Below are 13,064 nucleotides of genomic sequence, written 5' to 3' on the forward strand. Positions count from 1 at the left end.
GACACCCAGGTATAGATAATCAGCTCTGGTGTCTCTCATGAGCTCTCATTCCAAATCACCAGCTCCCTATTTTATATTTCCAACCAGATGCCCCACAGTAACCTTAAACTCAAAATGCTAAAACAGAAATCATCTTTCCCCACAAATCCCCTCCACAGATCTGAAATTTTGTATTTCTGTTCTGGTCATCTATGTAGTCAATCTGGATAATAACCTTGGGGTCATCATCAACTTTTCACTCTCCTTCACTCCACATCTTCAATTAGCTGATTTAAGATGTTTCAGAGTCTCCCTTGGGGTCTTTGGTTACTGAGAGAAACCACTGACAATCAATTTATTGATTATTGACTAGCCTAATTAATTGATTATTACCTGAAAACTGTCAGGGGGGGTTATTTACAACACCACCATGAAATGACTATGTATAAAAAAAGGGTATATTCAGGATAATTGGGGATCACCTCAAAGGAAAGGCCCAAGGATTAAAGGCAACCAGGAAAGGCTTCTTGCAAAAGGTGGGATTTGCACTGAAATTTGGAGATAGTCAGGGAAGACAGGAGGCAGGGGTGAGTAGTGGGGGAATTTCAGGCATAGAAGACAGTGAAATTGCACAGTAGAGAGATTGAGTGTCCCATTTGAGAAACAGCAAGGAAACCAGTGCCAATGCATTGAGAGCATATTGAAGGAAGAAGACTGGAAAGCTAGAAAGAGGCCAGGCTATGAAGGGCTTCAAAAGTCAAATAGGAATTTTTATTTGCTCCTAGAGATAACAGGGCACCAGCAGAGTTTACTTAACAGGGAAGTGGCATGGTGAGACCTGTGCTTTAGGAAGATTACTTGATAGCTGAGTGGAGAGTACACTGGAATGAGGAGAAATTTAAGGCAAGGAGACCAAATAGAAGACAACTGCAATAGTCCAGGCAAGAGGTGATGAGAGTTTGGGCTACTAGTGTGTCTGGGGACATGAGTGAAAGAGAAATCAACAGTGGACTATCAGATAGTAAAGTGTACAATGTCTTTGGGTACGAGTGAGGATTCCATTAGCACAGGAAGGTGTAAAGAGTGTAACTAGAAAAGATTGGGGATGAAATAAAATGTATTCACAATTGAGTGGGAATTCTTAGAGGGCACACAGAAAGGAAGACAGAAAAAGAAGGCAACGGGGAATAGCAGGATTTAAGATGGAGGAGAACAAGAGTATGTGGCAAGATAGCAGTAGAAGGGAGCTTTGGCCCCAAAAGAAGAGATCCCTAAATCCCTTGGATTTGCTAACCAATTTGCTAATGATAAGGGTCACTTGAGCCATTTTCATGCTATGCCTGCCACCTTGCTCCATTCTCTGACTCCAAACAAATACTCCAGCTCCTGCCCTGAGGTCCAAGGCTTCAGATTCATGGCAGATTAGTGTCTAGGCACCCCAAACCCACAATTACGTACAACAACCCTCATGTGATTCCACTGGCCACATAACTTTATCTTCCTACTTTATACCTCTTGCCTTGGAAGCACTAATCAAATTGACACTCCTCCTGATTGGGTCTACTTCAAACTGATGTTGTCTGGAGAGGAAAACTATCCTAGACTCCATTCATCATCCCTGTGCCTTCACAAACCAAACCATCATAGGTGCTATCTTTTTTTTTTAATTTTTAATTTATTTTTTTTTGCTGGGCAACGAGGGTTAAGTGATTTGCCCAGGGTCACACAGCTAGTAAGTGTCAAGTGAGGTCAGATTTGAACTCAGGTCCTCCTGAATCCAGGGCCTGGGGCTTTATCCACTGCGCCACCTAGCTTCCTTATATCTTTTTCTATTGGAATGTAAACTTCTTTAGGGCGAAAACTGTCTAGAGTCACTAAATACTGCTGAAGGAGTCATACTATCATCCAACGAATGACTGTTATCTAATCTCAACTGGTCTGTTATACAGCAACACTTTTATTCTTCTTTGCCTATCCTTTTCTCCTTATAGGCAGTTGTTTTTCAAAGAAAGGTTCCAAACCTCTAAGTCCCTAATCACTCAAAAGCCCCACCCTGCCCCCATACTCTCTTAGTTAATATTCTCACCTCCTACTTTACTGAGAAAATAGAGGCCATTTCATAGGGAGAGCCTTCCTTTCTTCCACTATATACCTCATCTTTTCCCTATCTCTTCACTCATTTTGTTCTCTTATTCCTATCTCTTAGGAAGAGGGGAGCCTTCTGCCTCTCCAGGAGCTTCCCTATCAATTATTTCATCTTTATTTCTCATTGTGAATGTCTATCTACTGACTGCTTCCTTGCTGTCTATAAATATGCTCAGATCTATCCCATCTACCCCAGCCTTTAAATACCTGCCCGTGACCCCATCATTCCCTGATGCCATTGTTTTATATCTCTTCTCCCTTTCACTGCCAAACTTCTAAAATTAGATTAGGACCTCTATTTCAAGTTTTGTTAATTTGGGAATTTTATGGTTTTGTAGAAACTTCTCAGTTTTATTGTTGGCCTCAGAGGCATGTCTGCCACTTTCCCCTTCCTCACTTATTGTAGCCAAACAGTTTCTATGTCTTTCCAAACATATCTTCCATCCAGATATCTACCTCTGTCCCCTTGAAAACCCATCTCCCTAGTTTAAGTCTCCTCCCTTCTCCCCTACACTACTGTAATAGAGGCTCTTAGTTGGTCTTCTCGTTTCCACCTTCTCTAATCCATCCTCTACACAAGGGCCAAAATAATCCTCTTAAGGTCAAAAACCTTCAGTGGCTTCTCACTGTCTACAGGAAAAGATGCAAACTCCTTAGCCTGGCACTTTGGGGCCTCCACAATCTTACTCACAGCTCCTTTTCCAGCCTTATTACACACTACTCCCTTTCACCAGTGTTCCTGCCAAAGTGAACCACCAGCTTGAACTCAATGCTCTTATATCATGCCTGTGTACATCTTCACAGGCCATCTGCCATGGCTAGAATGCACTCCCTCCCCCTTTCTGCCTCAATTCAAAAGCGACCTCTTCAATTCAATTCAATTCAAAAGCAACTATCTTCAATTTTCCTTGTACTATATTTATTTGTGTATATACCCTATTTCCCCCACCCAGTAGGGTGAAATCACAAATCCATTGAAGAAGCATAGGCAGGTATGTTTGTATATTTGACTTACTCCGGAGATTTGTGTTCTGGTAACAACTTCTCCAAATGGGAATAACAGTCAACCACACCTGACTGCAGGGATGCTGTGAGAACAAATGAGATCACATGAAAGTGTTTTCAGGATACTTATCCAACTTCTTTGCTGAGGAGGAAAACCTATAGGTTTGGAACATGACATCAGACTTTTGCTTTGTTTTGGTTAGCTTTGTTAAACTATTTTTTCTTCATTTTAAAAATATTTGTTATGAAGGATGGCTCCCTGAGAAGAGATAGGGAAGGGATAGAATATATTAGGTAATGTAACTGATGGGAAAAGTAAAATACACAAATGAATATTAATAAAATCAGTAAAATGTGATTTTAAAATTTTAAAAAGTGTTTTCAGTTTCATTGAGAAAAGGGTTATAGAATTAGATCAAATCCAATGGACAGCATTACTTCCAAATTACTAAAATTAAAGCACTTATCCATCTTTTCTATTAGCAAACAAAAAATGGAAAGTGACAAAATATCAGTTCAAAATCACTTTATTATAGGAGATTTTGCTTAATTGGGACAATTTGCTTAATTTTATGGGAAGGTGTTATGAGAAAGGGTATTTTGGGGGGAGTTTAATAATGCGTCAAAAAAAGTTTAAAGGAAAAAAAAAGAAAAGAAAAAAGGGGATATAGAAATACAAAATAGTGGCTTAGGCTATATCTAGTTTCTCTGTTCTCAACCTCAAAGTCCCATTTGCTTTCAGGTTCTTTCCTCATGACAACTGAACTCCAACAGAGATGATGGTAGACAGATCTCTCTCTCTCTTTCTCTGGTCTCTGTCCCTGTCTTCATCTCTATCTTTCTTTCTGACTCACTGTCCCTTTCTCTATGTCTCTGTCTCAGTCTTTGCCTACCCCCCCCCAACACACACACACACACACACACACACACACACACACACACACACGCAGAGATTTGAGCAGCTCTGGGCTGAGAAAACCTAGGATACAGTTATTCTCTTGGCTGCTGACTCACCTTCTGCAAATTCTGCTCTGGGGCCGATTGTTATAATTTATCACATTTGTTCAGCCTTCCCATCTGATCTTGGCAGCCCTTTGGCTGCCTGGACAGTGTCCAGACCAATTAGCCACTTCACCACATGAACATTGGACCATGCTCTACTCCATGAAAAAATCCCATTCCCCTCCTACCAATAAAAATAAGTCCATCTCCCCTGGCCAGGATCAAACAGAAATTATGTGATATGTTTAAAGAAAATTAAGTCTTGGGTTTTAAAGAAATTTCATATCTTGTCTACTCTTTTCAATTCTTTTCTTTCTTTTTCTCTTCCTTTTTTTTTTCTTTTGGTTGGGGGAGGGGGCTGTTCTTGGAAGTCTGAACTGGTGGGAAGCACTCAGAATGCATCTGCTGGTATTGTGTTTCCTAAAGCCAGGAAGATGGGGAAGGTTGGTAGGTGGAGACAGTGTTCTCTGAGGTCAAGGAGATAGGCAAACTATCAATCATTTAATCAACCAGTCTGTCAACAAGCATCAACTATGTACCTGCCACATACTATGGATATAAGACCAAAAAGAAGCAGTTCTTGCTCTCAAGGCTAAGAAGAGTTTTATTTATAAAAACAAAATATTCAGTCATGCACATTCACCCACATATTCCCCGTATATATGCATGTACCCCTATAAATACCTCCTACCCAGCACTCACAAACCTGCATGACCTCCATGCACAGACAGAACCATATACTCTCCCTTGCATTCTCTAGACTCATATGACCCCATTTTCCTCCCTGCCCCCATCTACTCATAATTATACACTCCTGCCAAGAGAAAAAAACAGGTTATCTGATGAAAAAACAAATAATAGTCAAATGGTTAATCACTGAGTGCACCTGAAGTCTGGTACTGAACTTGCCGTACAAAATTTGCTAGGTACGCCCTTATTTGAGATGTTCGTTCAACAAATAATTATTAACAATATTTATGAGTAGAACACCATGGTACTAAATCAGTTGGGCCTTTGACCTATAAGAACTTACAGTCTAGTAGGGCAATGACATATACACTAATTACTATAATGCAACACAACCCAAGTGTTAAATGATGTCTGAAAGATTGTTACAGAGAGGTGACAGGAGGAAATGAAGGGAAGCTTCCTACAGAAGATAGCATTTGTGCTGTCCTTTGAAGGATGAATAGAAATTCAACAGACAAAGAAGGGGAAGGAAAGCATGCTAGGCATCAAGAATATTGTGAGCGGCGGCAGCTAGGTGGTGCAGTGGATTGAGCACCAGCCCTGGAGTCAGGAGTACCCGAGTTCAAATTTGACCTCAGACACTTAACACTTACTAGCTGTGTGACCCTGGGCAAGTCACTTAAACCTAATTGCATCACCAAAAAAGAAGAAGAAGAAGAATATTGTGAGCAAAAGTCTAGGGCCAAGAAAATGTGGTGTATTAGGGAAGAGGGGGACACAGAGAATAGTCCAATTTGAATGGGAGTTTGATATTTTGTTGTGTTTTTCTGGAGGGTTTGCCCTAATTTCTCTTGCAGAGTGGAAGTTCCTAAAAGCATATCCATGCAGGTCAAGTCCAACACCACATTATTGGAGCATAGTCATCAGTTGCTATTTAATATTCATCAGTTGCTTCCCCTGCAACTAGCAAGAATCAGTATTCACTGTGGTCTCTATTGCTCTAGCCATAAATAGTCAGATTGGTTCCTAGGTTCCAAGGGTTAATCATTCACTTTTACAAGGATTATCCTCACAAATAACTGTAGTCGATACTCTAACCCTACTTTAAACTGCCCTGTCCTAAACTTCTTACCTCTAGACCTCAGGGCCCAGTGGAATCCTCAATTAAATGTGACCTGAGTTTAAAGACTTTTGGGTTGGCTAGCGTCTGTCTTTTTAAATCTGTTCCTCTTTTGGTCAAAGTAAGCCAAACACTTATCACAGCAAACGTGAGGTTGTACTTCCTGTGGTAAGGAGCATGTGTGTTGATGTAAACAGTGGTAGCGTTTCCAAGGCTTCTCTCGGGATGTAAAAGCTTAAAGGGTAAGAAAAAAAACTGCCTTTCTGGGCAGCCTGAGACAGGATGAGAGAAGATGGTGCCTGCCCTCACCCAGGACCTATGGGAGAAATGATGGGAGGTAAGAGAAGCTGAGTGTTATTGGGGGGGAGGGGGGAAGGGGTGCTTTTACCAGCAAATAATTGAGCACATTCCATCTTCAGCCTTTGTGACCTTGTGCCCAAGCATACAGCCCATTTTGGTTAATATTGGATCCCCTCAAAGAGCTTCCTCAGTGACTGGCAGCCTATTACATAGCCAACTAGTGACAGGCAAGCAATCACCAGCAACTGGTCCTAAGGTGAACACAGCTGTGAAATGGAGGCTCTTATGGCATTCCTGCCTGCTTACTCATTTAAAGAAAGAAATGTACAAGGGACCTTTGGTTCATATGTCCAACCCAGAAAGGAAGAGGCTGAAGTTAGTTTTGAAAATCAAAAAGGGCTTTTAATTCACTTACAATGACTTAAATATAGCAGGACTTTGTAACATAAGAGACCAGAGCCACTTGCTCGAGAGGGGATTGATAAGTGTTCACAGATGCACACACACAATCTCAAAATTAGAAGGAATTTCCTCATTCAACCTTACCAACAGCACTAGATTTGGAATCAGGAAAACCTGAGTTCAAATTTCACTTGATTAGCTGTGTGACCCTGGGTGAATCACTTCACCTCCAAGGGCCTTTGTTAGCTTATCTGTCAAATGAGGAAGTTGGATTGAATGATCTCTGAGGTTCCTTCCAGCTCTGGTGCTATAAGCTGATGGACCAGAAGATCCAGGATGGTTCAGTGGATAAAGCACTGCACTTGGAGTCAGTGCATCTCCTCTCCAGGACACTTCTTAGCTTTGTGATGGTAAGCAAATCACTTCACCTCAGTTTCCTCAACTGTAAAAAGAAGAGCTTGGATCTGATGGCCTCTTGGGTCCTTTCCAGTTCTAAACCTATATATGACCCTACGGTCTCTTATAACTGTTTATCCAGCCTTCCCCTGAAGGCCTCCCTAATGGGGAAAGTTCCCACCAGGAGAGAATGCAAGGAAGCAGCACTCATTTCTCTGTTATCTTGTATCCCCAGTACATATTAGTACATATTAGGTGCTTAATAAAAGCTTGCTAATTGATTGGTTGACTATCTGAGACAACTCTCATAACTATGGAGTTTTCCTTTAACTTCCATTTATTACTCCTAGTTCTGCCCTCTGTGGCCCAGCAAAACCAAATAAAAGTTCTTCAGATTCAATTAATTTTAACGAACATTCATTCAAATACTTGACAAGAGCAGTCATGTTTCTCTGAAGTTTGTTCTTTTCCAAGTGAAAATCCATGGTTCCCTCCTAGTTCTCTTCAAGGCAATGTGGTACAGTGAGTAGCTTGCTGAACTTGGAGTCTTTAGACCTGGATCAAATCCAAGCTCTGAGACCTATTAGTTTTACAAGTGTGGGCAAGTCACTTAACTTATTTGAGACTCGGTTTTCTGATCTGCAATAACTATAGTATCTACCCTCCCTAACCCTGGCAGCTGGCATGTACCACTGGGTGGGAACTGTGGAGAAGGCAAAGGAGGAAGCTGAAAATGGGAAACTTCCTATTATAATTCATTATTCTTGCTAACTATAGGCTAAGTTCAAGGATCTTTATGCTGCCAAAGAAATAAAAATTCTGTCAGTGCCTTTTCAATTTCAGTGCCCAGGGGCAAAGTCCAGTCACTCTGCCCTAATTACTGCTCTGAATCTAAATGCCACAGTATATGAGCAAAATGCAACTATTATTATGTACATATTTTGCAAATATTCAAACCCCAGGAAAAAATTATAAACCAGGAGGAATCCCTCATTCTTTCCACCAATACCTGCTGAGTTCTACCATATTACAGGCATTGACTAGGCCCTATGGGCAATATAAAGATGCACAAGGCATGGGACCTGCTCTTAATACACAATCTAGTTTAAGCACTATCCACATACAGTTAAACAATAATGTAAAAGCTGACACAAGGCAAGTCCTAAATTAATAGTATAGGCAACAGGTGCTGTGAGTCAGTGTGGCCTGTGGTGGTCAAGGAAAACTTTCTGGAGGAAGAAAAGATTGGTAAAATCCAACCACACCCTCACCATGGCATAACAGAATCGGTCTGAAATGACCCTTTTTTTTTTTTTGGCGGGGCATTAGGGGTTAAGTGACTTGCCCAGGGTAACACAGCTAGTAAGTGTTAAGTGTCTGAGGCCAGATTTGAACTCAGGTACTTCTGAATCCAGGGCCGGTGCTTTATCCACTGTGCCACCTAGCTACCCCCTGAAATGACCCTCTTGAACAGAATAGAAGATAAGTAAAGGGGATTCAGCTGGAAAGTGAAAATGTATTATTCATGGAAGGGAATAGGGACAGGTTTTCAGGTATAGGTGCATGCCTAATCCTTCCTTAGCCCCAGCTAATGAGAGGAGCTGCCTCCCTCCACCCCAGGCTATCTCCTCATCAGCAGAGGATGGAGACACAAAGGTCCCCAAAACACAGTGCCTGAGACAACTACCTGATGGGGTACTGACATATTTCCCTGGGCCTCATTGTCCTTCTATGTAAAACAAGGATAGAAGCACATGTACTAGTACCTAGCTCACAGTGTAGTTTTGAGGAAAGTGCTTTGTAAGCCAGCAGGCCCTATAGCCTACCTCTCGGTAAGCTGACCTGGAGGTTCAAGCTCATCAGAATAACACTGACATTGGTATCATTTAGGCCTGCACTTGACTACTCCAGAGAGTTACTGAACCCTTCCCTGAGAATTTTGGAAGAAGACATTCTCCTGCCATGGCTCAATGAATCCTTTTTCTAGAACCTGCTTGGCTCACTTGTGAGATGAGGAGATTGGGCTGGACGAGCTCAAGTTCTTTTCCACCTTGGTCATTTTGTGATTCTGTAGCCCCAGAAGCTGTCTCCTCCTATGGTATCATGAAGAATGTTCCAGTACACTATGTAAAAAGTACCATTAGAATTCATTTAAGAGATTAAAGACTTTGGATAGGACTTGATAAGCTAGCTAAGAGGTAAGACATGGGAGGTGGTACAATAATAACAGTAATAATAACAGCTGACACTTATAGTTCACTTCATTAAAGTGTTTATAGATATATATGTATATATGTGTGTGTGTGTATATATATATATATATATAAATAAATAAATAAAATCTCCTTTGAGCCTCAAAACAATCCTGTAATATAGGTGACATAGTATATAGCGTCCTGGATTTGGATCAAGAAGATCTGAGTTCAAATTCAGCCTCAGATACTTACTAGCTATGTGGCCTTAGGCAAGTTTTAACCTTTGTTTGCCCCAGTTTCTTCATTCGAAAAAATCGGTATAATAATAGCACCTACCTCCCAAGGTTGTTATGAGGACCATATATAGCTTAAAGTGCTATATAACTGATAACTATTATTTTCAATTTTTGGATGAAGAAACTGAGGCATGTAGAGGTTAAGTGACTTTCCAGAGTCAAACAGCTAGTAAGTGTCAAATGTAAAATTTGAAGTCCAGTCTTCCTAATTCTGAGTCTGGCCCTTTACTACAGAAAGTGTGAAGCATTTTTCAAAGAATCAGAGGGCTAGGGATTTCTAGAGGCCTATTCTAATTTGTAAATAGGATATTACTGTATTTTCCTATTGCTGGGGAAAATATTACAGGTTTCCTATAAAACAATTATTCAAACACTTGAGCACTTTGTCCTGCATTACTTATTATTACCGTCCTACTTGAACTAGCTGTCATCTCCTATTATCACTTCTGAACAAAAGGCTCCACACATATGATAACTCCCCCTCTAAAATTGCTGCTGAGATTTAGTGTCTGCTCTGAAATATGGACAACAAGCTTTCTAGAGTAATTATGCGCAGTTTCAGCCAGGACATCAGTTCAGTCCCAGAAACAGAATCTGTTCCTTCTCAAAGATCACACTTTATCTAAACTCCACTGGAACCTGTTCCATGATTATAAAATCAATTCTATAAAAAATAAGTTCAGTGTGGAGGTTAGAAAGCTCCACTCCTCTTTTCTGCAATAGCATAGTTACCCAAAGAGCCATGACCTCCTATTCCAATTCTCTTTCCTGATTTCAAAATATGAATTTTTCCCCTTGAACAAACAAACAAACATAAGCAAGTACAAATCACTGGCTAGGGGCCAAAGATCCCAGTTGGGTTGCAGTAAGAGATTCGTAGTGAGCCCTGAGGAATAGAAAGCTAACATTAGAAACCTAGGCTGGGTCTGGGATCACCTTCTGGACAAGTAGAGATTTTAGATACGTGAAGTTCTGATCGACACTCTTCCTACTGAACACGTGAATGCAAACAAGTCTGTGGCACCAATTAAGGCCCGACAAAATGTGGCAGCAGATCTTTCAAATTCTAAAAATAGAAGCATGCCAACTGATTCATCCTATGACAGCACAGAATTTAGAGACTTTTATCTGATTGTTTCCTAGTTAGTCTCTTTCTTCCTCATTTAAAGGGCCAAATCTTCCCAGAGACCTGTCTATAACCTGGTGCCCTGAAAACTATAGACATCTTTCACGTGAAGGCAATGAAACTATTTGTTTTTCTGGCCCCAGAGGTTGCTAACCACAGGCTGCTCATTAATTTTTCTCCTCAAATGTCTCTGCTTATTGAATCATCCACAGAATTCTATTGCTTGGTTTTCAATTCTGATATGTCTATTTTAAACTTTGTTGATTCCTACTATACACTACTATAGAAGAAACCTCTTTAATATATCTGCAGTAGGTGTATGTATCTGGATGTTTACTGTGGCTAATCCCCAGGGTCACTAGAAAAAGATATTTTTCAGATGCAGAAAGTTCTCCTTTGGTCCCCAAAGAATGGAGCTTACTAGAAAAGGAAAGAGTTAACCTCTTAGCCAACAACCTGTAATCAACAGGTTGAGCTAAGAACAGAATCATACCTTAATCCAGCATTTCAAGTTAAGCAGACTGTACTAAAAAGCAAAAGCAGGAAAATATATACACACGCACATACACACACATAAAAACACCCCACTGGTTAAAAGGAACTCACAGCTACCTAAGTGGGGGATTGTGTTCTAGATGCTGTGTGTTTAGCAGGAAACCTTCCATCATGCTTGTTTGATATAATCGCTCTGTAGGCAACAGACATAATGATTAAGATGCCTTGCCTCAGGGATGGCTGGCATTTCCACAGCCCTGTGCAGCCCAAAGAAATCACAAAGTCCTCTCTCACCTTTAAGTGGTCAGTCCCCAAGCAGGTGGGGGGATCCTGTGTTCTCCTGAAGCCTGGTAAATCTGGAGTAACAGCATCCTCATTGCTCTTCGCTGAGCTGCCTTGGCTGCTCCTGCTGCCTTCCCTCCTTTAGAGCAGGATGATTATTGACATTCAAAGGAGGAATTTGGAAAGGGGTTGACTGGTCCTGGTTGAAGTGGGGAGGGGTCTCAGAAAGGGGAGATCTCCAGTCTGCACTAGTCTGGGAAGAGGTTTCCTGGCCGGGGCTGGTAATATGGTTTGCCTCTGAGAGTATCTGCACCACTGCAGCTCTGTGTGTGTGGGCGTAAGCAACGACACGGCTGGGTTTCAAACCATTCCACTGAACATTTGCAAACAGATAAAAAAACAAAACCATCAGGTATAAATGGAAGCATCTTTCTTCCCTTCGATTGTCTCCCTCGGTGTCCTTTGGATTGTAATTAAGGGGGCATTTTTCCACAAGGGCCAGACAAACTCTAGTCCTTTCTTCTCTATAACTTCTCCAAGGCCTATATAATGGGTGACAAATGAAACGAACATATTCCCAAGGAAAGCTCTGCTACTATGTTTTAGGGCAAATGATAAAGTTTCAGCATGACTCTGTGGGTCAAGCAATGGCCTTCCTCTTCTGAAACGCCTGTAGCACATTCTGGGTAAATGGTTCAAAATCTTTCACCTGAGGACCACCAAAACAATATGGAATTTGGCCTCAGTAGGACCAAACACTTACACCTCCATCTGAGTGGACCTAGGACTTTGCTTAGCTATCTGTATAACTTGAGCAAGGCCACAAGTTGATTTTTATTACCCCATTTTTTAAGCTGGGCAAAAGCAGTCCAGGAACATGGCAACTTGCCTAAAACAACATATTCAGAAGCCCAAGTCTAAGCAAGTCTAAGAAGAAATTGAAACTAAGAATAAAATTCATGTGAAGCAGAAGGAAGGAAGGAAGGAAGGAAGGAAGGAAGGAAGGAAGGAAGGAAGGTCCTATATACACCAAAACATTCATATTAGGAACTGGAAACAAAGTGATTGTCCACCAAATAAGCAATAGGTAAATAAATTGTGATACATGAATATAATGGACCTATATAAAATAATGAATATGAAAAATTCAGAAAAGAATGGTAGGACATAGGAACTGATGAGAGTGAAATAAACAGAAACAGGAAAACAACATATATACCCAGTGACTACAACAAAGTAAATGGAAATCTGCCCTCCCTCTAAAAAAGAAACTGAATTCTGCATAATTATGATGCCCAAACTTGGTCCTGAAGAAAACTTTACAAAATGCCTCCCTCCTTTCTTTGTAGTGATGGAGGACTACAGGCATAGAACACTGCATATGCTGTCAGACTTGGGAGAGTCACTGGTTAGTTTAATGAAACTGCTTTTTTTCCTCATTCATTTTTATTTCTATTACAAGAAATGGCTTGGGAAGAGGATGTCTTTAGAAATGAAGACAATGTAAAAAATAGATATTAATTTTATAATTCTTTAAAATATGTATATATAAATATATTTATATAAATATAATATATAAACATAAATATTTATAAATAAAATAATACTTATATATAAGAAGTAGAGACTCT

General features: G+C 40.6%; 1 protein-coding gene across 1 annotated transcript in view; it reads right to left on the reverse strand.

The window, feature by feature from the left end:
* Positions 1-11,741, reverse strand: part of ZNF831 (zinc finger protein 831) — a 99,024-nt gene extending 87,283 nt beyond the window's left edge. Inside the window, exon 1 of the mRNA XM_043988853.1 lies at positions 11,446-11,741. The gene's annotated coding sequence lies outside the window, so the exon portion shown is untranslated. The remainder of the gene's footprint in view (positions 1-11,445) is intronic.
* Between the last annotated feature and the right edge of the window lie 1,323 nt (positions 11,742-13,064).

This window comes from Dromiciops gliroides, chromosome 2 (assembly GCF_019393635.1).
Source record: "Dromiciops gliroides isolate mDroGli1 chromosome 2, mDroGli1.pri, whole genome shotgun sequence".
Lineage (NCBI taxonomy): Eukaryota > Metazoa > Chordata > Mammalia > Microbiotheria > Microbiotheriidae > Dromiciops > Dromiciops gliroides.